Source organism: Amblyomma maculatum, chromosome 7 (genome assembly GCF_055883805.1).
Source record: "Amblyomma maculatum isolate TAMU_Amacu chromosome 7, ASM5588380v1, whole genome shotgun sequence".
Taxonomy (NCBI): domain Eukaryota; kingdom Metazoa; phylum Arthropoda; class Arachnida; order Ixodida; family Ixodidae; genus Amblyomma; species Amblyomma maculatum.
This window is the reverse complement of record NC_139350.1, coordinates 2,516,497-2,540,190: the sequence shown is the minus strand read 5'-3', so window position 1 is coordinate 2,540,190 and position 23,694 is coordinate 2,516,497. Positions and strand designations below refer to the sequence as shown.

General features: G+C 45.5%; 1 long non-coding RNA gene across 1 annotated transcript; it reads right to left on the bottom strand.

Moving 5' to 3' along the window:
- Positions 1 to 937: 937 nt before the first annotated feature.
- On the bottom strand, positions 938 to 21,950 carry LOC146182594 (uncharacterized). The gene is made up of 4 exons (XR_014708613.1): positions 21,587 to 21,950; positions 21,133 to 21,237; positions 17,100 to 17,211; positions 938 to 1,356 (listed from the first exon to the last, which is right to left on the bottom strand). It is a non-coding gene; the product is annotated as an uncharacterized LOC146182594 (long non-coding RNA).
- Positions 21,951 to 23,694: the final 1,744 nt, after the last annotated feature.

Genomic DNA, 23,694 nt, shown 5'->3' with positions numbered 1-23,694 from the left:
TATGCACTCAGGCACAACAAAACATAGTGCCTTTCAGGTCTTGCAGACATGCGTTATGTTCATCTGTCAAGAAATGTCTAAATACTTGTGTGTCTAGTTAGAAACAAGCCCCTATTTCACAAAAACTGGGGCAACTAAAAAATGTTAGGAACTCACACAAGCCGCACAGTTTCATGCTTGCAGAATAGCAGCTATGTTCTTCTACCAAGCACATATATGACCAACTGCTTATTTCTGTTATCTGAAACTGCTTCCCCAACAAAATCTTGGCTCTTCAGTAAAACTTCCCATCATGTCAGAAAAGAAAGAAATGAAGCACCATACAACACTTCCTAGCTGCGCCATAGAACTGAGCAGTGTCCACTTTTATTTTTTTGGTAAAGTTGTTTTTCTTTTTTAGATAAGAAATGGCTGCGCTATTCCAAGTTTGACATTGTGTCCACTCCTATCTTCGTCCAGGTTGGATCGATAGTATGTATAAATCGATAAATAAAAAATGAAGCTAGTGTGACTCGATGAAAATAATGCTCGGCACTTTCTGCACATAGGAAAGTACAAAACACTAGCCATGCAACAATGACTAGCATCTCACAAGTAGGTTTCCATGGATATTGTGTACGTTTTTATGTAGGGGTGTCTTGCACTTTTTTTTAGGTGAAGAGGATGCGATAGTGTGCAACAGCAAAGAAAAAAAAATGGCAAGAGCATAGCTGAACAGGTTCCTCATCATCATCCTAACCAGCCTGACTACACCCACTGCAGGATAAAAGTCTCCTTTAATTCTCTTGTAAGGAGGAAGATGAGCATGCAGGAAGCTCAATGTCGGCAGCCACAGCCAGTTTGCTCAAAGTGGGAGACAAATCATCAAACTGCATGGGAGAAGTCCTAATTAGGCATTAACGCAGATGATGATGATGATGATGATGATGGTGCCATGGTCAGAGAGAAAGTCAAAACCTGAAATGGTGTCACAGCAGCACGACGAGAGAACAAATTCTATGGTACATAATGAGCTGTGAATGGTGGCCCTGGCCGTGCAGGCAGTCAAAGGCGAAAGACACTGCGCATTACGATGTGAGAAGCGAAAGATCAGATAATGTTGTCCACACTTTTATTAGCAAGTGCAGTTTCCTACACATCACAGATACAGTAGCCCCAGTATCAACAAGGAACGGCCCTACATTTGTTGACGTATTCGCAGTTCTTGCCTCAGGCAGTAACTAGGCAGAGATGCAGCAAAGAAACCGAGTGGCATTATGAGGATGGAGGCGAGTAGGCAGGTGGTGAGTGGAGGTGTCAAAGTTGTCTGCAGGACAGACGTGGCCAAGGCTCAGGGGCGCGTAAAGGCAGGCACATCTGCAGGTGGCAACAATGACTCACAATGTGACCAGAAACTCTGCACGCATAACAAATAAGAAGGTTGTCATATATGCGCCAGGAGTCCACACAAAGAGGGGACAGTTACGTAGGAATGAAGGTGGCAGGCTACAGTGGAAGGCGGAACGGGATAAACATGTCTGACCAGATCTGACGTTGCCATACATGAGCGTTATTGCAGCAGGAACCTGCAGATGAATGAATGGCAGCACTTCAGTCACTTGCTCTCAAATCAGCCTGAAGGGTCATGGCCAGGCTAGATGGAGATCCCCAAATGTCCTCAATTAGGAGTAGCTGTTATATCACCTCCCCAATCGCAGTCTTTAAACTGGTCCAGCAGCAAGCTGCTGACGGAACTACGCTGGAAAGTGATTCAAAGTGCACAGAAGGTGGCTGAACCAGAATGCGCTGCTTTGCTCCTGCCAAAGCATGAATATATTGGCAACAGTGATAGGGTTTAGGACAACTGCGTCAGCCTCAATGTTTTTGAGAATGTGCTTTATCTGATCCATCTCTGGCTGGAGACTTCTAGATGTGTACACAGGTTCACAATGTCTTCAGTATAACTGGTGAAGGATCCTTGCAGCTGGGTTTAGGCTCACAAGTACTGTTTGGAACACAGCTTTTGTATGCAAGGGCAGCCAAAGATCTAAGAAAAGGCGCGTTTAAAAGCAGACTAGGTGGTGAAGTTTGCTTTGCGGTTTCTGCTCTACAAACTGGCAATGCCTGTCACGTAAAACACCATGTCGTTCAGCTTCACAGCGTCGTCTCCCTGGTTGTGGACGCTTAACCGCTTGTAAGAGGTAAGCCAATCCTATGTATCTTGGTCATTGAACCCACTGAAAATGGCCGGGTCCCACTATCGACATCAAGGTCCCTACATACCTATCTTAATGTTTAGCCAGCTGTGGCGACCTAATCCTTGAAAACTTCATCTCATTCGCACACTTCATTTTCTGCTGCCCCTTGCTACACGAAGAAGAACACATAAGGCGATTGACTAGCGCTGGTCAATCATTTTATATGTCCTTCTTCGTCCGCTCTTTATTTTTGCGCTAAATTCTTGACTTCATGAATCATCAACTAGCCCGGCAGCAAGCTACACTTGGGAGGGAACGAATAAGGTTTGCCACATGAGGGACGGTGCACCAATTCAGGATCTCTGAACAGAACAGATATTCAGCTTAAGCGACGAAGGCGATCTTAGTCTGGAAGCAATGAGCGATAATTTCAGAGCCATTGATAATGAGTGCATGGCAGAGGTAGGCAGTAGGACAATTAGACAGGCTACCAGTAAACTATCTAAGCAGACGAAATATCTGATTATGAAATGGCAAGGCGCGAAAACCTCCATTACAGCGGTCAGGATAGAACTGGCAGAGATGTTAAAGGTACTCAGTGAACGCAATTTGTTCGACGCAAGGGAGTATATTACGGAGAGAATCGAGCATGCTCTAAAATACAATGCTAGCCTGAAAGAGGTGAAGGGGAAATTAAGTAGGTGAAAATCCGATGTATGCATACCAAGGTAGCCGAGGAGTTCTACACTTAACCAGGCTGATAATGAGATTAGCAATAGTGAAGAGCAATCAGACGTTCCGTCAGTGACAAAGGAAGAGGTTAAGAAAGCTTTAGAAGCTATGAAAAGGGGGAAAGCAGCTGGGGAGGCTCAGGTAACTGCAGATTTGTTGAAGGACGGTGGGGATATTGTGCTTGAAAAATGGCCACCCTGCACATGCAATGTCTGGACATCGTCACCGGAGTTTTGGAAGAATGCTGACATTATTTTAATCCTTAAGAAAGGGGATGCTAAGGACTTGAAAAATTAGACCAATCAACATACTACCTGTTGCGTATACGGAATTTACTAAGTCATTGCTACTACAGTTATATACATATATTGAACTCGAAGTGGATCACGGAATAGTTAGATACATAGGCAATTTCATATATAAGGCAAACCAACAGATGAGGCTCTCTATAACCCAGAAGCATGAATATGGTACATGTATGGCAGTGGTGCGTTGCCTGCCGGCAACACACTGCTCACCAAGGGTGCGGCGATGACCTGCAAGGTGTACACATGCACTGAATGTCACCTGCCACCTAGTGTCGAAAAGGAGAGTACATTGGGAACACTTCCAAATGCCACTTCGCAGGCGCCAGAAATCTTGGCAGGCAGCAGCTGCCATGACTGCACAACCCGGCTCTATGCATGAAAAATGATTGCCGGTGAGCTGTTAAAACAATCCTTTGCAGGGCACGACGCGCAATTCGATGGACATGAACAACGCTGCTAAACTTTAATGTGGGATTTTCAGGGGGATATTTTGAGAGTTCGATATAGGAAAATGATATATGTGCATTTGATATATCCGGGATCAAATACAGAATCAGGACAACCTTAGACTTTAATCAACCAAATGATCAGGCAGGTTTTCGGAAAGGGTACTCTACCATCGATCATATTCATCATGCTATCAACGAGGTGATAGAAGGATGTTCGGGATATAACCAGCCTTTATAAATAGCATTCGTTGATTAGAATAAGCATTTGACTCAGTCGAAACGTCAGCAGTCATTGCCTAAGGGTGTATATGAGCCGTATGTGAAAGTATTGGAGGATATCAACAGTGGCCGCATAGCAACTATAGTCCTCCATAAAGAAAGTAATAAAATTCCCATAAGGAAAGGCACTAGGCAAGCAGACACGATCTCCCCAGTACTATTTGCCACTTGCTTAGAGGAAGTATTCAGAAACCTGGAGTGGGAACAATTATGAATAAGGGCTGATTTAATACATTGCCTTGTTAATTAACTCAGTGGACAAATTACAAAGAATGCTTAATGACCTAGGCAAGCAAAGCAAAAACATAGGCCTAAAAATTAATATGTGGAAGCCTACGGTAATGGTCAATAGCCTCGGATAAGAGCAGCAGTTTACAAAAATTCCGAGAGCACTGTGGAATCTACACTGCAGAAATGCGACAGCCTGAGTGTTGTTGATGCACAAGGTGCATCACATTTGCTCTCATTATCATTACCAACTAATTGCAGCATTATTGTTATCGCTACTATCATCCTCACTGTAGACAAGAAGAATTATGATGTGTTTCACAATTCCGGGCATGGCTTCAGTTTGGTAGAACTGAAAAAGTTTTAACCCGCCGTGTCATGCGAAAGTATGCTGGCACGTTTTATTGTTCATCGTCTTGTTTTGAATGTCCAAGTCGGCAATAAAGAAAAAAAAAAAAAAAGGGGGCATGGCGCAGTAGGTTAAAGCGCTCGGCAGGGGATCCGAGGTATGGAGGTTCGATTCCCGGTGGAGATCGGACTTTCATTTTTCTAGATTTAAGGACAAAGCTTTCAGCGCAAAGGCACGCGGCCAAAGGAAAGAAGAAGAAGGAAGACTATAGGGACGAACACAGCGCAGTGTTTGTCCCTATAGTCTTTTTTTTTTTTCTTTGGCCACGTGCCTTTGCGCTGAAAACTATGTCCTTAAATATAGAATACCAACTAGCCCAACAACTTACTCTACTGAAGTTCATTTTCCTGATGACGTCATAGGATTGATAGATATGTCTGACCAGACGAACAAACAGCAACAGTATGAGCCATTGAAGGCTTTCGCCTTAATAGGTACACGGGTAGAAGCAGGCTCGAGCATTTTGGAACAGCTCAGGGAGCAGTGGTAATGCCACTTTGGAGCACTCAAATTGTGCTTTGGAACATGTTTCTAGGGTCAAGCACTTTTAATAATTGCAATTTGTTTCCTGATATACAAAAAAATCCAATTTGATTACTTTTTATTCAATATTCAATGCTGTACTACCTATGCACGCATATCTCAACATGTAAAGATGTTTAAAGTAACACAGCTGACTAAAAGCTTTTGCCTATTCTGACTTGACAGCTTTAGACATGTCCACGCTCAAGCACCACCACTACCTTGGAATTAAAATAAACAAGCTGCACATCGCCACTTTTTGATTCCGCAGCTGTGCTGATAAATTCCTGCGCACTGCTCAGTAGTACCTTCAGGAAGGATAGATGGCACTGAAGGGTAGCCTTTTCTTCCTTCAGCTTCTTTACTTCATGGTTGTCTCCCAGTGACTCATGTTTTCTTTTAAATAACACTGGGGCTACACGTCGGCAACAGGCTTTCTATGCCTTTCCAACACTCTTGAAAGCATTTCTTGCAATTAACACCGTCCTGGCATCACCCCCATAATGCTTCAAGTATGCTTTTGTCTGATGTAGACTGGACAGGTTTGTTGTTAACAACGATTCTATAGTGAAGTACACACTCATTTTCACAGCAGAACTGTTGGAACAACTCGTGTAGTTCTTTGTAACCAGAAAAGTTTCCTCAACAGCTCGTGGTAGTCTGTGGCAATTGCTTCGCTCCTTGCCCTCACTTCTCTCACCACCGGCGATTCAAAAGGCTGGGAGAAGTTGCTGTCATGCGCACAAAACATTTTTCTCGCAATTAATTCCTCCCAGTCGTTTGTGACTCGTTTTAGAATAACTTGAGATCAAAATATTTCTTATGCTCGCTTTTCTAGTTTATTAAAATTTTACATGTGTTAGCTAGGCCCAGCCAAGGTGCATTGTACCTCCACCACTAGTGTGCTGCCATCGTTTAAACTATGACGACCCTTATAGACCAGAATACGGAGGGTAAATTGATCGCTGCCGTATTGAGGGCGCTATAAGGCTACCTAGAGGTGCTGCAGCGAAATGACTGCTCTCCACTACCAAACGAGGTGGCCATGGCTATTCATAGCGCTTACGCCTTTATGTTTCTTTGAAGTTTTCACAACTTGCTGCTCACAAAATCGTCAAAATTGCATTTCTGCCTCATGGCAAGGCTGTTCTACACATCTCGCAATGGCAGAGGCAAGCACAGCGTCCACAAGTGGAGCGAGTGGTTCGGTTAAGTGCATAGTACCTTTCTATGCGAAAAATACTACGGTTGCGACATTTCTTACCCTCGCGTGGTGTCTGCAAAAATTTGTTGCAGTCCGCACCGCACAAACAGGTGGCATGCCACAAGTGCGAGTAAACCTGATGTCTCCGTTTGCATTTCAGCAAGGAAGTGCCTTTTTTTTTTTAACAGCCATGATAAGCAACGCCAACCAGTCACAAAAATAAGACCTTGCTATCTCCTGTTTGGTTGATGTGCTGCTGATTCATTCTTCAACCCTGCTGGAAAGGAAAAAAAACAAAAGAGACACCGGGGAATCATCGCCAATGAGAAGCATTCGCTCGCAGTAGCGGCATGCGGTCTGTTTTGTGAGGTGTGGGCTGCGGCAGATTTTTTGCAGTCACCACGCAAAGGTAAAACATATAGCAGACTGCAAAGGTTTTGCTGGTACATGGGACATTACTTGGGGGTGCAAATCAAATCAGAAAAGTCACAGCCATAGCAAGCCTGCATGCAATGGTACCATGCGCTTATAGGAACCACTCACTTCACTTGTGGACACTGTACTTGCCTCTGCCCTCGCAAGATGTAAAGAATAGTCTTGCTGTGAGGCAGAAATTAACTTTTGACAATTTTATCAGCAACCAGTTGTGAAAACTTCAAAAAGAAACATAAAAGCGCAAGAGCTAGACACCCACGGCTGCCTCGTTTGACAATCCAGAGGCATAGTTTCGCTGCGGCAACTATAGATGGTGCTAGAACGCTCTCAAAATGGCAGTGTTCAATTTACCCTCCTTGTTCTGGTCTATAGACCTTTTCGAAAAGTGGTCGTGGGCGCTGCCATATTGAATACTGGGCTGTGCTGCTAGCATAAGAAAAGTTAAGAATTATCTCTCCCAAAGCCGCCCCACAGCCCAGTCAAACCGGTTTCGCCGAGGCTCGTGAAAAGGTCTATAGCACAACATGCCACTGCCCTGCTGCACTTCTCACAGTCACCTAACCAAATTGCATCGAACCGCATTTCTTGTACCTGGCGCAATTAATGGCCCAATACAATTAATGTTAAGCAAAAATCATGTTTCGCTAAATTTTATGGCAAAATACCAAGGCATCAAAACATCATGGCAAAACATCGTTTTGGAGTTTTGGAACAATATTGTGTTTTGGGGCAGGATGGCGCAGGCAAAGCAGTTTGGAGCAGAATAAAGCAAACGGAGTGAATGGAGCAGTACTTCCACCCTGCAGGTAACAAAGCTCTGGATGTTGTTGGCAAATGTGTCCGCTTAGGACAGGTAGCAACCGCAGATCCGGACCATGAAAGAGCGATAACTACAGGTTTTCCCCCCGAATTTAATCCTAGTGCTAGTGCAAATAATCTGAGCGCTGACTGATATAATCTGCGTGCCATGTAATTTAATTCGAGTGCCAAGCATTTAATTAAAGTGCCAGCATATCTAATTCGAGCGCGAGCTCGAATAATGCCAGCGCCAACTAATTTAATCCGAATGCCAAAGCAATTAATACAAGCGCCGGCAAATTTAATCCGTGTGCCAACCAATTTAATCCATATGTGGAAAATGAATGCAATACAGGGCTCCAAAGCACGAAACATGAATTCCAGAAATAAATCAAAATTGAGATCATCTTTCAGACAATGCGCCGAATCAGCAAAGTGTCAACGTATAGGATAGCCTTCATCAGTATTATGACAAACATTGCCTTGATGCAAGTGTTTTAAACCTAATGTCTCCCAGAAAATAAAACTGCATTTTAAAGACGGCCGCTTCTGTGCTTTTACAAGCCTGTAGTTTCCTACGCCGCTACAATTACAGCCCAGGCAAATTAAGCACTGCTGTTTGGGTTAAAAGCTCTGCTGTACATGGTTTCAGCCACTTTGCCATGTCAGAGCCAGACTAAATGCAACGGCACGCGCTCTCTCTTTCCGTGGTAGTGGCCGTGTAAAATTGAGAAAGCGGTAAAATGAGATATGTTTCTCTGGCTCCATGTCTTCGCGCCTGAACCAACTCTGCTTTACACTAATCCTTCTTTTCTGCTAGTAGTGTTGAATCATTATTAGAAACACAAATACATTTCTGCACCGGTTGCCATTTCACAAAAACAGCAGGCTGTTGTGTGAAGGCCGAAATGCCATCAGCATGCAGATTCAGTGCATATGACAACCCATAATAAGCAGTGCTTAACCAGCCAATTAGAAGATGACAGTCATATTTATTCACTTGTCATGCGTCTAAACTAAAAGCTGCAAGAGGCGTGTCATAAACTGCCGTTTTTCAGCTGCGCGTGGTCCTTGGTTTTTGCAAGATACAAGAACAAAGCAAAATAGTGCATGCAGATGTGACGCTTAAGCGTCGCATGGTCTGCAAAGTGATCTCAATTTCGATTTATTTCTGGAATTCATGCTTCGTGCTTTAGAGCCCTCTACCGCATTTATTTTCCACATATGAATTAAATCCGCTGGCGCTTGTAGTAATTGCGTTGGCAGTCTGATTCAATTGTTTGGCGCTGTCATCATTCGAGTTGGTGTTCGGATTAAATACACTGCCGCTTTTATTAAATGCTTGGCACTAAAATTAAATTACACGGTGCGCAGATTGTATCAGTTGGCGCTCACATTATTTCCGCTGGCACTAGGATTAAATTCAGAAGGAAAACCTGTAGAACAAGTCTAGCATGGAGCGCATTTGGCAAGTTCTTGCAGGCCATGACTAGCAGCTTACCGGTATACCTCAAGAAAACGGTAAACAACAGTTGCATCTTACGAGTACTCATCTATGGGGCTCAAATGTGAAGGCTAATTAAAGGGGTTATACTTAAGTTGAAGTAGATGCATAGAGCTGAGGAATGGAAAATGGTAAGTGTAGTCTAGAGATAGGAAGTATGCAGAGTGGGTCCAAGAAATCAACTCTAAATAATGGCATTCTAGTAGAAATCAAGAAGAAATGGTCACAAGCAGGACATGTATTGCAAAGAGAGGATAACCGATGGTCGCTAAGAGCAACAAATTGAATTCCAAGTGAAGGAAAGCGTGGCAGGGGGCGGCAGAAAGTCAGGTGGGTGGACAAGGTTAGTAAGTTTTCAGGGGTCAAGTGGGTGCAGCTAGCACAAGACCGGGTTAACTGAAGGATTACGAGAGAAGCCTTCGTTCTGCAGTGGGTATAGTCCAGCTAACGATGATAATGATGATGAGCTATGGACAAAGAAAAACCGTATGGCAACAAAGGGCTCCTTCATCACATAAAAAACTGAATTAAAAAAAAATCTTCCCACCAGTTGAACCAGACTTGCAATGACCTCATTAAAATGGCCAGTTTGCCGCCACTCTGAAATTAATGGCCGAGCAGCATAACTTTTGGGATCTGCACTCGCAAAATCAATACTGACATATACATTTCACTTGAGAAATCTGTCGCCAACGGTGACACCAGCATTTCATCTCTCCTCTTGAGTATACTCGTAACTCCCTGCCACTAAAAAGAAATATTGCTGACAAGTCGTATTGTCTACGAAGAGGCTTCACAAATTCATAAAACATTTAGCGTAAATATATGTGCGGCTCCAACGCCTCAATTCGTCTTTTAATTAAACTGCACATGCTCTTTTCTCTCTGTCTGAGCACGTGGAGGGGCAGCTGAACTGTGCATGTGCAAAGGTTATTGCGGCGCGAGACTTGTGCTTGACGCGGCAGAAAGTGTAGATAAAGGGACAGAATGGAAGAATCAGGGGAGTCTGGCGGGAGCCCTGCTTGGGGAGCGATCACGTTGTTAGCTGTTGGCGAGCAGCCCGAAGCATCCTGATGTAATGGACTGTGGAGCAGAGCAATACCAGGATGAAGACGGAAGCGATGCCTCCTGAGCTGGTTTTTTGCTTGAGTTGCAGCCAGACGAGGAGCAATGTATTTTGTACTGCTCGGAGCCCCTTTTGCCATGTCACATAGGCCATCTTTACACCCCACTATGTTTCGTCTTGCCATGTAAAAGCACTGGCCCCTTACTTTTGTAGCAAAGCATTGTCCTGTCACGAGTCTCGACCACATGCTTCGCATTGCAGCAGCGTGCAGTGTTGTATCTTTGCAAAGTGCTTCTCTGCTGACCCGGAAATAAACTGGCATTTTTATCATCATCATCAGCCAGACTATACCCACTGCAGGGTGAAAGCCTCTCTCATATTTCACCAATTGGTATTTTGGAGCAGAATAGAATTCATATGAATTTGTGACTAGTAGTCGGGCGAGGCCCTGACTCGCGGACCCATTCTTTAGAAGGCGGGGCCTACAAATAGATTAGGTATTTTTAGACCTGCATCATTATCATCACCACGTCGCTTTGTTGCTTCAGCAGCGAGTCATGGCGAGTCAGTGTGCCAGGTTCATCCATGCTATGAAAATGTTGATGAATTCTGAATCAACAGTTCCTGAATTCCTGACCAAACCAAACCGAATTCTGAATCAGGTGAAAGTAACACGGATGAAAAAAGAACCTGGAAGGAAGTGAGGAGCAGTCACAAAAAAAAAAAACTTGGCAGTGAAAGGGTTAATAACAGTGCGCTCTTTGTGATTAGGGTCATCGGCTCTACCTCGTCCATCCATCCCAGAGGTCTTTCATCCTGCCATTTTCCATTCACTTCACGACATCTGCCATCTCAGCATCAGAGCCACATAGTGCCTCATTACCCAGCGGTGCGTCTGGCCAAACATTAGACGTTCGCCAGTGGGCCCGCTCGTGTTTTGCTTGCCAGTCCGTCAAAATGACTCACTATACAAAGACTCCTCCCCAGTCTTTCCTGCCATCTGGTTGTTGCTTTGACCACGTTCACCTTGACTTGGTTGGACCACCACCTCCATCTAATGGCTGCCGGCACATTCTGATGATGACTGACCGCTTCACTCGTTAGCTCGAAGCAGTGCCCACTCTGGACATTACTGCGCAAACAGTTGCCAAAGCCTTCGTTTCAGCATGGATTTCCCACTTTGGCTGTTACCACGGATCGTGGCCGCCAGTTTGAATGCATCCTCTTCACTTCCCTTACCAGTCTGCTCGGCACTAAACAATGCCGCACCACAGCATACCATCCTTATGCTAACGGCATGGTTGAGAAGCTCCATCGTCAGCTCAAGACTGCCCTCATTGCTCGCCTAGATCGCGAGCACTGGGCTGGTCACCTTCCTATGGTGTTTCTTGGCCTACGCACCGTTTTTCGTCGCGACCTTGGCTGTTTGGTGGCCGAAGTCATCTCGGAGACTTGTTCGTTCCTTCGGCTTCCTCGTCCCAGCCCCTGCAGTACTTTTAACGCCTTTGGGACTGCATTCAACACCTAAACCCAGTCCCACCTCTATCATCTGACCGTCAGATCTTTGTGCACCCAGATCTTGCGTCCTCGAGGCATGTTTTTCTAAGGCGAGACACTGTAAAGGCGCCTCTTAGCCCCCCCTATGATGGCCCGTACCATGTCCTCAACAAGACTACAAAGTCTGCGACTATCCTGCTGGATGGTCGTGAGAGGTAGTCTCCCTGGATCGCCTTAAACCCAAATATATGGCGACACCTCCCCAGGAGCTCCCCTCGGATGTTGCTGGCTTATCTGTCGACATGCCTGCCGCTGAGGCACCCTCATCCCTGCCCCGTTGGCGCGTACATTTCGCCGCTCCGTTTGGTCGGGGGGCCCTGTAGCGCACAGCGCCGCTGTAAAGCGGAGGCGCTAAGATCGGCGTTCACAGCCTAGCAAGCACGGCACAGGCTGCTCGGTTCGAGAAGCCTGCCACGCTGGTCCTCTTGTTCTGGTGCTCCGCTGCAACGCCGTAAATTCCTTACATGCTCTTCACTGCAGGACACTTCCTGCCGGCTGCAAATATACACAGAACCAGCACTCCACTGCTTCAATACAATGCTGCTTTAGGCTTGGGCACTGCCAGCTTCGACAATAAAGGAATCTGCTGAAGGCCACGGACACAAAGAAAAATTTAAATGAAGCTGTAGTACAGCAGAAGGATCAGAATTCCCGCAAAGTAATTTGAGATGCGGATCAAAAAGCTGCAAAGAAGACTGTTCTTTGCCCGCAGCTGCGAGGAGGGCTATCAAATGCAGGTGCCATATTCGGTTTGAGGTCGAGCACAGAGACTGGCATTCAACAAAAACAGTATGGAGCTCCTATCGGGATGGAGTCTGATGCCGATTTACGACCTACGGGAAGTCGGCGCAGCCGTGGGCGAGCAGTGCACCACGGGCGTACTGGCGGCCCATGACCGGTAAGCGAGCCATGATAATTCGCCCCCTTGTGTTTCCTCGTGACTGCGGCGACGAGGATTTCAACAGAACGAGTCGGATGTACGGCCTGCATGCGGGGCCCGTTCGGCATAGAGGGTGGCCTGCCTCACTTTGGCAGCGGCACCAGGAGCAGAGCCCAACAACCCAAGTCCCGACCCCTGCCCTGATTCCTGTATTACATGGGCCTGCTGAAGGACCAGCCGTGCGACTCCCAAGGGGAAAACGGCACCCAGGTGGAGGTCATGATTAAGGGAGGAGGGTGTGGGAATTTAAGATTACCCACGCTTGCACGACACGGCTCTGTCTGCCTCACGGGGATACCTCATCTCTCTCCTTCCCCTGAAGCAGTGGCGGAGAGGGCAGGGGCGAGAGACCTGGCGTAGCGTGCCGGGCGGCCCCTCCTTCCCCCTACCCTCTAATATCGATGTACAGCATCTCATCGGGGGGAGGCGACGCCGCGACGCCAGAGCCCGCGGATGCTGCTATGACCAAGGATAAAAATTGGGCACTCCCAATAAACAGCCCAGCCCGGTGGCTGTGCCTCAGTGTTTCGTTCTTCCCTGCCACGGATGTGGTCAGAGCTAGCGGCGGGGCGTTCCGTTCTGAGCACAGAGCCCGAGTCCTGTGAGAACCCCCACAAGGTGTTGTTACATGTCTCCTTGACGTTAGCTCCAGCATCCATTGCAGTGAAGAGCAAGCACAGAGCAACGCCAGGGTTCAAAGCGATCGCTGAATGGAAATGTTTTTTTTTTTTCATCTAAAGCACAAATTAGATTAAGCTCTAAAAAATCATTGAATGGTACTGTGTCATGCAATATATATATATATATATATATATATTACCCCGCACCTCCACCAAGTGTTAAGTGGGGATCCAGGCACTGGTAGCGGGCACTGGTAGCGAGAAGAACCGGAGCGGTGGTGGCTTAACTTTTGAGTCAGGTGGTCCGCAAAAGCACTTCCTCTTCCTCCTTCTCGGCTATCTGTCCGCTTAATCAGAACTTCTTCTTTACAATACACATATATAACTGCAAAAAATTTGCACATTTAAAGCTGACAGTGCCCAGGCCTAAAGCACCATTGCACTCAAGCAGTGGACTGCTTGTTCGCAGCCAGCAGAAAGTGGGCTGCTGCGATGAGCAGGCACAGAGCAACACCGTGGTTGCCTGCAAAGGCTCAACTTGAGAAATTATTTTCTCACTTAAAAGCACCCTGATTAAACTTTCAGTATTAAATGGCAATGAATGGCTCTGTGCAAACTAGTATTTTTCATATCTTTAATAGGGCCACTTCATTACATAACTGACGGAGGAATAAACCTCAAACCTCAATAAGGCAATTTTCTCTGATTTAGAATACTTTTGCAGGTGCACCTTACATTGTTTGATCTCTTTTATAATGTTTTTGCAGGTGCAGCTTAAGTTGTTTGATCTCTTTTATAGGCTTTTTGTCTTCTAAAAAAGTTGGAGAAATAGATTGAGTACTATAATAGTAATAATTGGTTTACAGGAAAGGAAAAGTTTTCCCGTGGACACCTGAATCACGCTACAAGGGAAGGAAGATGGGAGCGAAAGCGGAAAGAGAGGCCCCATAGTGGAGGGCTACGGAGTAATTTTGACCACCTGGGGACCTTTAACATGCATTGACATCGCACAGCACACAGATGCCTCTCCGCTTTGCATCCATCGAAACGCAGCTGCCGGCAGTCAGATTCGAACCCAGGCACTCTAGTCTAGTGCCTAGACCATAAGAATATAAAATTTGACAAACATTTCAAAATTTCAGCTTTTTGTACCATATTTTATGATGTATATTTGAACAAATATAAGGCAGAGTTTGTTTATTTCCTGCACATCAAAAGAACAATGCATTTTATTAATATGAAAATTTTTGTTTATAGTGATGCATCAAAAAGTTAATTTTTTTACAAATTTATCTGTGTGACTAGGTTTTGCTATTACTTGCAAGCTTAAAGGAGTATAGACCACCTTCACTCTGGCTACGTCATGAAGATGCGGTGGCGCTGTCGTAATTACAGACTTTCGCGTGGTAGGAAAAACAATGCTTCAGTTGCTTTCGCCTATTGTGATTGTGCGATGGTTTGCTGCAGCCGAAAAAATAAAAAACAAAGCACCATGCTGACTAGTTGCATCACCGTGGCATGTGCTGGAAGGCAAAGGACGCAAAGTTTAGTAAGCTTGCACAGGTTTCTTATGGGCGAAGGTCGCCGTAAACAGTGGGCCATCGCAGTGTGGCGCGAAGGCTGGATACCGACACCTTTACGCCAGAGCGGTTATGGGCTCAAAGGCCATGAATAACTCGAGTTTGGCCTTCTTTATGACGCGTAATGGTATTTTGTGAGTGCACGTAAAATGTTGACGAGGCAGCCAGTATATTAATGCGTAGACCTGTTTATAATGTAAGCAATTCCTGAAGCAAATTTTTTTTTTCACTTTCTAGTTGTATGTATTATGTGCATAGTGAGCTGCTGCGCATGCGATCAGTATTGCACTCCTCCGTGGTTATATTGTATGGCTAACATTAGCTTTGTTCACCTCAAATTATTTTAAATTTTGTGATGAAATGTGCGTGTGCTGACAGCCACTGATTTGCTCAATTGGAGATGAATTTTATTATACCGAGGGGTTTGAGTGGTATTCACTGCAGCTAATTTTGAATGCTGTTGTGGGGTTGAGCGTCCCGAGTGACATATGGGCCCCTGTTTCAGATTTTGAAGATCTTTACATCAACTACGTACTGCATGGCACACTGTCGCATTCAGAGTTTATCCTACATAGAAACGTGGTCACGGCGGCCAGGACTGAACTGGGTAGCCCTAACTACGGAACCAGCATGTGGACGCTGCAGCTTGTAATGCAAGCTAAAAGCTTGAATACCCATGAAGAAATTATAAATGCTGACGCCAATAACCTTCCACGAACAGAACAGATAGGCGTGCAGCGTGGTGATTTAAAGGAATAATGCAAGGATAAGCAAACCTGTACGGTGCCAAGGCACAGTGCCCTTGCTACTGTTGCCATGCTTACCAACAACGCTCATTTGATGCTCGGTATGAAGAATCATCCGAGAATGCAATGATGTTTTGAGCGGAATACTTCCTACCTGGTTTGCGTGTGCTGTTTACGAGCGAGAAAAATCACATTCCACTTACCCGACTGAAAGTTGTTGTATGCACCCAAAGCTTTGCAATTCTCGACGCATTCCGCGGCTAATGTGCTGGGCAAATAGCAAATAGATATCAATCAACGCTACTCATTTTCAAGGCAGCAACAACTTCGCTCGTGCGCTTTGAATCCGCTCTTGGTCTGGTACGGTGTGCAGGACAAGGTGATGCATGTTGTGTACGTGAAGTTTTTCCAAGTATTGCTTTTGTACTCACACAGCGCGTGGGTATTTTATCTGCCAAAAAGGTGCCTGCATATCACAATAACACGCTCTTGGCAAGTATGGCCACAGCAGTGGGGTGGCACCACAGTGCCGCTCCCGTGCTTTCCGCCTGCTCTGGGGCCATAGACGACTGCCATGCCACTTTGATTGCTTTGTTTGTTTTAAACATGGCGGAGACCTATAGACACCTAATTTTTGGGTTCGTGTTTAATTAGCTGTAATGATGTGCAAGGTATTACTGTACAGAAAGCACCAGGTGATATCCACCTATGACCGCTAAACAATTTATCATTGAATTTTTTTCCTCATCCGTTTCGGTTTCAAAAGCTGTGTGATGGCTGTGACGCCAAAGTTAAGTCTAGGTCACGTGACGGGTGAAAAAAAATTGTGATATCCTGTGATGTTTAAATTCACTGCAACGCTGAAGCCAGCCTGCCTCAAGAACAGGAATCGCGAAGAGCTGGAGATTATACTGCGGCTTTTTCATGCTGTGCATGGCTTGGACTTGATTGTGATGTCACAGCCATCTCTCAGCTGTTGAAACCGAAATTGGCGAGAAAAGAAAATTGAACTGAAAAGTATTTAGCAGTCGTAGGCAAAAACCACTTGGCGATCCGTATACAGGAATGTCTAACAAAAATGCCACCAAAATTTGGCGTCTGTACTCCTTTAAGATGGTGGTCACGGGCAGAAAATATTTTTTCGCCAAAAACAAGCTGGGATAATATTCTTCATAGCAATACAATTTACTATGATTTTTTAAAAAGAAATTGAGGATGGTCAAGCCCACAACCTGTATCAGTTGGTGTGGAATGAAACCAGCACCTTTACCTTAGCAGATCATGCTAGCCATAACAGCCTAGAATTATCCTTGATGCATTAGCATGACAGGAAAAAAAAAAACAAAACAGTGGTAGCATACCATATATACACCATTACAAAATCGAAGAACTTGAAGGTAAGCTGTCTAAAAATTGTAAAAACATTTTTTTTTTTTTGTGGAACTGCAGCAGCATCACACTTTGTACCAAAAAAAATTGCCTTGACAAGCACTGGACCATATATATGCTGGTCTGCAAATATTAAACGCCTCTGCCCACACGTACCAGCCACAGCTATCCGATGGAAACTAAGGCAGAATCAAAAGCACAGAAGAAAGCCCCAGGTTGCCTCCAAAGGATCCCTGTTTCAGCACACGCACCAAAGACAGGGAAGGACCTGGAAATCAGAACAATGCAATAAATGCCCACTCCTGGGAAAGGTAAGATGTGAAGGATTTTGTTACAACACAGAAAGTATAATGAATGAAAGTATGAATTCCGCAATTCATGGCAGTTGGTTGTGTCTACTATCTTTGCAAACATTTGTCGTCACTTCAAGTAAAGGATCCATTTCTCGTTCCTAATTCTGAGGCAGTTGCTGATTTGCTCCAAAATGAGAGCTTGGTATACAGTGCTGGTTTTAGCGTAGATGTGGTTGATTTGTATAATCTCTTCCACACTCTCAACTCATCCAGTATGTTCAGCAATGTATTACGGAGGACAATGATGAATGCTGGTTCCAAAATGAGTGTGGAACCTTAACCGGATCCTTTTTGGAAATGTTATCTTACTACCTGAGTAACACGTTTTTTGAGTGAGATGGTAGACTTTATACGCAAAAATCTGGTGTGTGCATAGGTGCCAAGATAGCTCCCATCCTCAGCGACATTTATCTAAGCAGGGTTGATATGAAAGTTGAGAATGATTTAGCCAGTTGTTGCATGCACATTTTCCGTTTCGTGGAGGATTTTCTGGTGCTAGCTAGCTCTGTGAATCCTGAATTTGTGTCAAATGTTCTTCATGTTTTTGCACGTAATGGGTCGGGACTAAGGCTCACGCATGAAGTCCCCCAAGAAACAGCCTTACAATTTCTCGATTTAAAGTTGTCTTTCCAACCCCACCATGTCTGTTGGCAGTATTCACCTAGGAGTGAAAAGCCCCTTCTGAATTACAGGTCCTTTCATTCAAAGCTCGTAAAAAGTAGTATTGTTACGGGATGCTTAGGCATGGCAGTGAAGAAATCTTGTCATCATAAAATGATGTCCAGTCTCTTAACTCAGGTGGACAAATGCAGGGAAGCTGGTTTCCTGAACTCAGTTCTCGTCTCGAGTGCAGACAAAGTCCTCTGCGCGCTAAAATTGTCTTCAAGCATGTGAGGGCGGGAAAGGTGTTCGGAGGAAGGAAGAAGAAAGGTATGTAGTAGTCATGCCATATGTACACACGCTGTTGCACCGAATTAAAAGAGTAGGAAGCAAGCATAATGTAAACGTTCTGTTTCCTTCTCCTAACAAACTAGAAAGAGTGGGAGCCGCGGTTCAAAGAATGCATGAGGGGGCAGAAGAAATGTGTGCAACATAAATCATGAAAATAGATATGTTCCTTGTAAGACTGGCATAGTATATCAAATCCCTCTGTCCTGTGGCCTTACCTACATAGGCCAGACTGTGCAATGCAGTAAAGTGCGGCTCATGGAGCACGCTAATTCGCTGAAAAAGAAAGAAGCTAGCCTAGCGAAGCACTGATCCATGTGCGAATGCACGTCATTTTTTGATGACAGTAATGTTTTGTTCGTTCATTCTTACCAGTGCACTAGAGAAGTAGCCAAAGCTTTTCACATCAGAAAAAGTAAAGGGTGCGTGAGTACGCCTTTTGTCACATTATCTCCTCGGGAAATGAATATGCTGCACAGTGGGCGGCAGTTCTGCCGATGCACTCGTGCTTTTAAATGCTTTTTTTTCTTTTTACCAAAACTTGAGGTCGTTGACGTTGCGCATGTGCGCTGTTTCTCTGTGTGCGTATATATGATGTGATTCTTCCCAATAAAAAAAATCAGCTGTAAGTTCAGCGCTACAGTTGAATCCCGCCACAACGAATACTGCCACAACGAATCATTTTGTATTCCCCGCGAGTATCCTATAAGAATTAATGGCCTAAATTTCTCTGCACAACGAACCATTTTTGCAGAGCGTTTCCGCTTCAACGAAATTTTCGCGTTCAAAATCGAAACCGAAACTAGTTTTATTGGCGAGAAGTCCAAGTCAAATCCAAAGCCACATTAAGCATGAAATCACGTGATTGCAGTTCCGCCATTTTGGCTTTGTGTCGTGGTCGCGTTGTTCACTCGCTGCCTTTCTCTTCGACAACGACGAGTTTTCATCCGCAGGACACGATGGCAACGCAAGTGAAAAAACGCAAAACTCTTTCCCTTGAGCAAAAAGCTCAAATAATCGCCCAAGCAGAAAGCGGAAGGAAGAAAGCGGCAATTGCTGAAGACTTCGGAATTCCTGCAAGTTCGCTGTCAACGATTCTAGGCAATAAGGACAGCGTGAGAATGGCACTTGCTTCAGGCACATCCTCGAAGCACAAAAAGGTGACGCGGCCCCTCCATGAAGAGTTGGACAAAGCAGTGCATGCGTGGTTTGTGGAAGCACGAGCCAGCAACGTCCCCCTGTCCGGAAGCATCGTCCAGCAGAAAGCCTTGAACTATGCATGCCTACTTGGCATTGATGATTTTAAAGCCAGCATTGGCTGGCTAAACCGTTTCAAGGCCCGCCATAACATCGTTGGAAAAGTGTTGTGCGGCGAGTCAATGTCAGCAGACGTGGACGGAGCAGTTGCTTGGAAGGCCCGGAATTTTAAGCAACTTCGCGCCTGCAGACATTTACAACGCCGACGAGACCGGGCTATTCTACGAGATGTTGCCGGCTAGGACGCTCGACTTCAAGGGGCAGCGCTGTCACGGCGGCAAACACAGCAAAAAACGCATCACAGTGCTGCTTTGCACAAACATGGATGGCTCGGACAAGCGTCCGCCGTTAGTCATAGGCAAAAGTGCCAAGCCGCGCTGTTTTAAGGGAACTCGTAGCCTACCTGTGCAGTACAAGGCGAACAACAAGTCATGGATGACCCGCGCTATTTTCACCGAGTGGATGATGGCATTCGACCGCGACATGAAGCGGCAGGGCCGTAAAGTTTGCTTGCTTTTGGACAATTGTTCAGCGCATCACTCCGACGAAGTCAAGCTCACTAACACGGAGCTGAGGTTTTTCCCTCCCAATTGCACGTCTGTCTTACAGCCTCTCGATCAGGGCGTGATTCTTAGCCTGAAGCGCGCTTACCGCGGGAGGTTAATTCAGCGGCTGCTTTTTAACACTGAAACCGGCCGAGACACGAAGGTGGACTTGTACGTGGCACTGCAGATTATGTCTGCTGCCTGGAGCACACTGGGGCGCTCAGTAATTGTGAACTGTTTCAGGCACGCCGGATTTGCCGAAGGTCGACCCGTACACTCTGCTGGCCTAACACCAGGCGTTACAGACGACGACGAAGAGGCGTCACCGGCTCCGGGGATCGCGGCCGCCTGGAAAACGCTGGGAGAAATAGGAACCGTGCCGCCTAATCTCGAGCTCGACGAATACATCGGCGCTGACGCTTGTGTTGTTGTTCACGAAGATGTGAGTGATGAGCAGATCATAAAAGCTGCCCGGAATGATAAGGACTCTTCCGATGAAGAAGACGACGACGTACAGGAAGCGCCGGCTGCGGCAACCGCCGTACAGGTGATGGACGCTTTTGATGTCATCAGGAATTTCGTTGCTGTCCGAGACGACGATGTTGCAATGGGTTTGCTGACCGAGTGCGAAAATCGCGTGACGGCGTTGCTCGCCGTGAAGCGTAAGCAAACCAAGCTTACAGATTTTTGGCATTAAACGCCTTTGCTGCTGCTTGGGCAATTCTTTCTGCGTTTCACGTCAAATTTTTGCGATAACGAAGTTCCGCGAGAACGAATTTTTTTTCGTGCACCGTGAATTTCGTTATAGCGGGATTCAACTGTATTCGTGTGTCTCGTTTCGTTTATTTCTTGGTCTCTGTATTTTTTTCGCTGTTGGGCCACCATTAATTTCGATACTCCCCCGCTTTTTATTGATTTGGCTGTGGCGGTGCTGATCGAAATTCATGCCCTGGCCACATCAAAGTCATGCTATGGACTATCCTCATAAATAAGGTGAGTTTGATTACATATATCAGCACCCTTGTGGAGCAACCGGTTTTTGCCAGCACATATTTTTACAAGCGGGTGCACTCAAGTGCTACTCACCTTTTCATGAGGCACAAGGCATACCATCGGGAGAGGCCATGAGCAGAAGCTGCGACGAAGCCAAGATCTCACAATCGCCGTGCATCAAGATTATTTCGGTACATACTGAAAGGAAACAGAAATGGTTGCTCTTGCTGGGACAGGGCTAGCCGGGGCCAAACGGAGGCGTATTCGAAAATGAACTACAAAAGGAAAGCCCTTTCGTGCGAGCCGCCGGGACTGCTTTTAAGCGCACGAAAAAGGGCTCCTTAGTTCCTCTACACTTCACTTGAAGTCACTGATAAATAGACTCATAGCAAGATTACAAAAAAATAATTGAGATCGCTAAACAATAGAGCGTCGATGCAGAAAAAAAAATCCAAACAATTTGTAACGAGAGGGCAGCGGTGCAATGGGTTGGCGAGGCAAGTACGGAATGCAACACGTGCTTTGCGCTGTATTTCGCAGTACTCACGAAAGTTTGGAGAAAGCAGCAGGGATGCGTGCCACCCAATCTAATTTGCAGAATCCATTCCAGTCCGGTCATTCTGAAGCAACGCGGCGCGAACAAGCCTCCCGCTTGCTTGTACCACTGCGCGCCAAAATTGAAAAGGGAGAAAAAAAAAAAAAAAGGCGCCTGCGGCTGCGGAGGCGGCGATAAAAAAAAAGCGTCTGGGTTCGAGAGTACACGCAAGCAAAAAACAACAATAGGCAATTTATTACGTCACATCCGCCAGACTACAAACAAATCCTCCTCGCCTACCTTCTTTCTTTTCGCGCATGCGCAGCTTATCAAGATCGCGCGGTGGCGACCGGCAGGTGCCGCCGGTCACCTGAGGGTGCGTTCCAATACCCCCTCGTAGACGTCTACTTAGACGGCTACGCGAGCAGCCGCCATCTTGGGACGCGTTCCAATTCTCGCGAAGCAGTCTCGCGAAGACGGCTTCGCCGAAGCACGGCCGGTCTCGAGGGAGAGAGCGCGCGCTCTTTCTTACGGCCTTCTCAATCGCCGCGTGAACAATGGGAACTTTTCTCCTTGAGTCACGCTCTCCGCCGCCGCAAGGGGCGCGACCTGCTCACTGTTCGCTCCGCATCTGCTTCAGTGGCGGCGGGTGGCTTTTGCCTAGTTTTGCGCTGTCGCCCGCGGGTTTCGTGGTGAGTGCAGCCCCTAAATGAAAGATTACAGAAGGTAGATGCTGCAGCGGCATCCTGTCAGCGTGCTACACACGTGAATGGAGTCTTTATATTAAAAAAACGCTGTCGCTCAGCACGCTCGACAAGCATATGACATGTATTGCGGCATTGTATCTACTTTTGTTCATTTTAATCTGAATTTTTGCCCAAGCCTGTACAAGAAGATGAATAAAAAAAAGTGAATGAGCAGTGATCACATCGATGCTTCAAGGCAAACATAACAGCAACAATGGCAAAACCGTCTTTCAGCGCTAGATGAGAAACCATCGATGTAACACCGAAGATGAAAATAATTTTATAAAAATGTAATGTAAGTTGCACAATGCTTACATGGCATAAAGTGTTAGTATTATAACGTCAGAGTAAACGATTTTAAGTTTTGTTTTCAATTTTGCTTTAATTTATAGACCAGCAAATGTTTTATGTTGTATTATAAACATTATTTTAATTTTGCAAATAAACGTTGGTTTAATGAAATGTTTACATGATATCATGATTATTTCATGAAAAAAAAACAGGAAATCTATTTCAAGCACTAATTCCTAGCAATATTTTCTTTCTTTTTCTAGTATGTTTTTGAACTAATAGTTCCTTGTAACTATCTGTGCAGTAATGCCTGCCTTAGAGAGCAATCGCTGCCCCATTATTTTGGTAGAATGCGTTGCTTATTACACATTCGCCACTGTTACTCAAGGGACACTCCTCAATAATGGATATAAAAGTATTTATTCAGAGGTGACTATAGGAGTTGTATGTCGCGCTGTATTGTGCGCCTAGGCACCTAGTGTCGACACCGACGAAATCATTTCAGCTCTACCGCAATCAGTAACCGAGGAACTGAAAGAAGTGATGGTATCTCCTGTCATCCCATTACCCACTGTCACGTATTCTGGTTTAGCTTACGTCGCTGGATACATTGTGAAGTTAATCAGTGACTTCGGGTGTGACGTGCTATCCTTCTTGAAACCAGCGAAAGAAGCAGCCCCATGTACACTATTCTGCGAGGACAAGATTCTAGCGGACTGCATTATCCAAAACCAGGGTTTGTAGCCCTCTTGGACAAGGTTGTGTCTTTTTTTGAAAAAGCTGTCGTGCACCTACCACCTTGAAGTCCTTCAAATCTTAATCCAGCCAGCACTTGAGAACTCACCTTTGCTGAGTTGCCCGGAAGGCATTGACAATAGCCAAGGTCCGCTTCTTTAATATGTGAGAAATTTCCCAGACTCCTTCTTGTCAATTATGCTAAGAATGTGACAGACAGGAACGAAAGGCCAGCTCTTTGTGTGCACAAACCGTCCAAAAAGATTTTGAGTCTTTAATTTTCTAGCCGCATGCACCGTTTTGATGAATGAGTGCAATGCGTTAACTTTGAAGGATAGTTTTTTTATT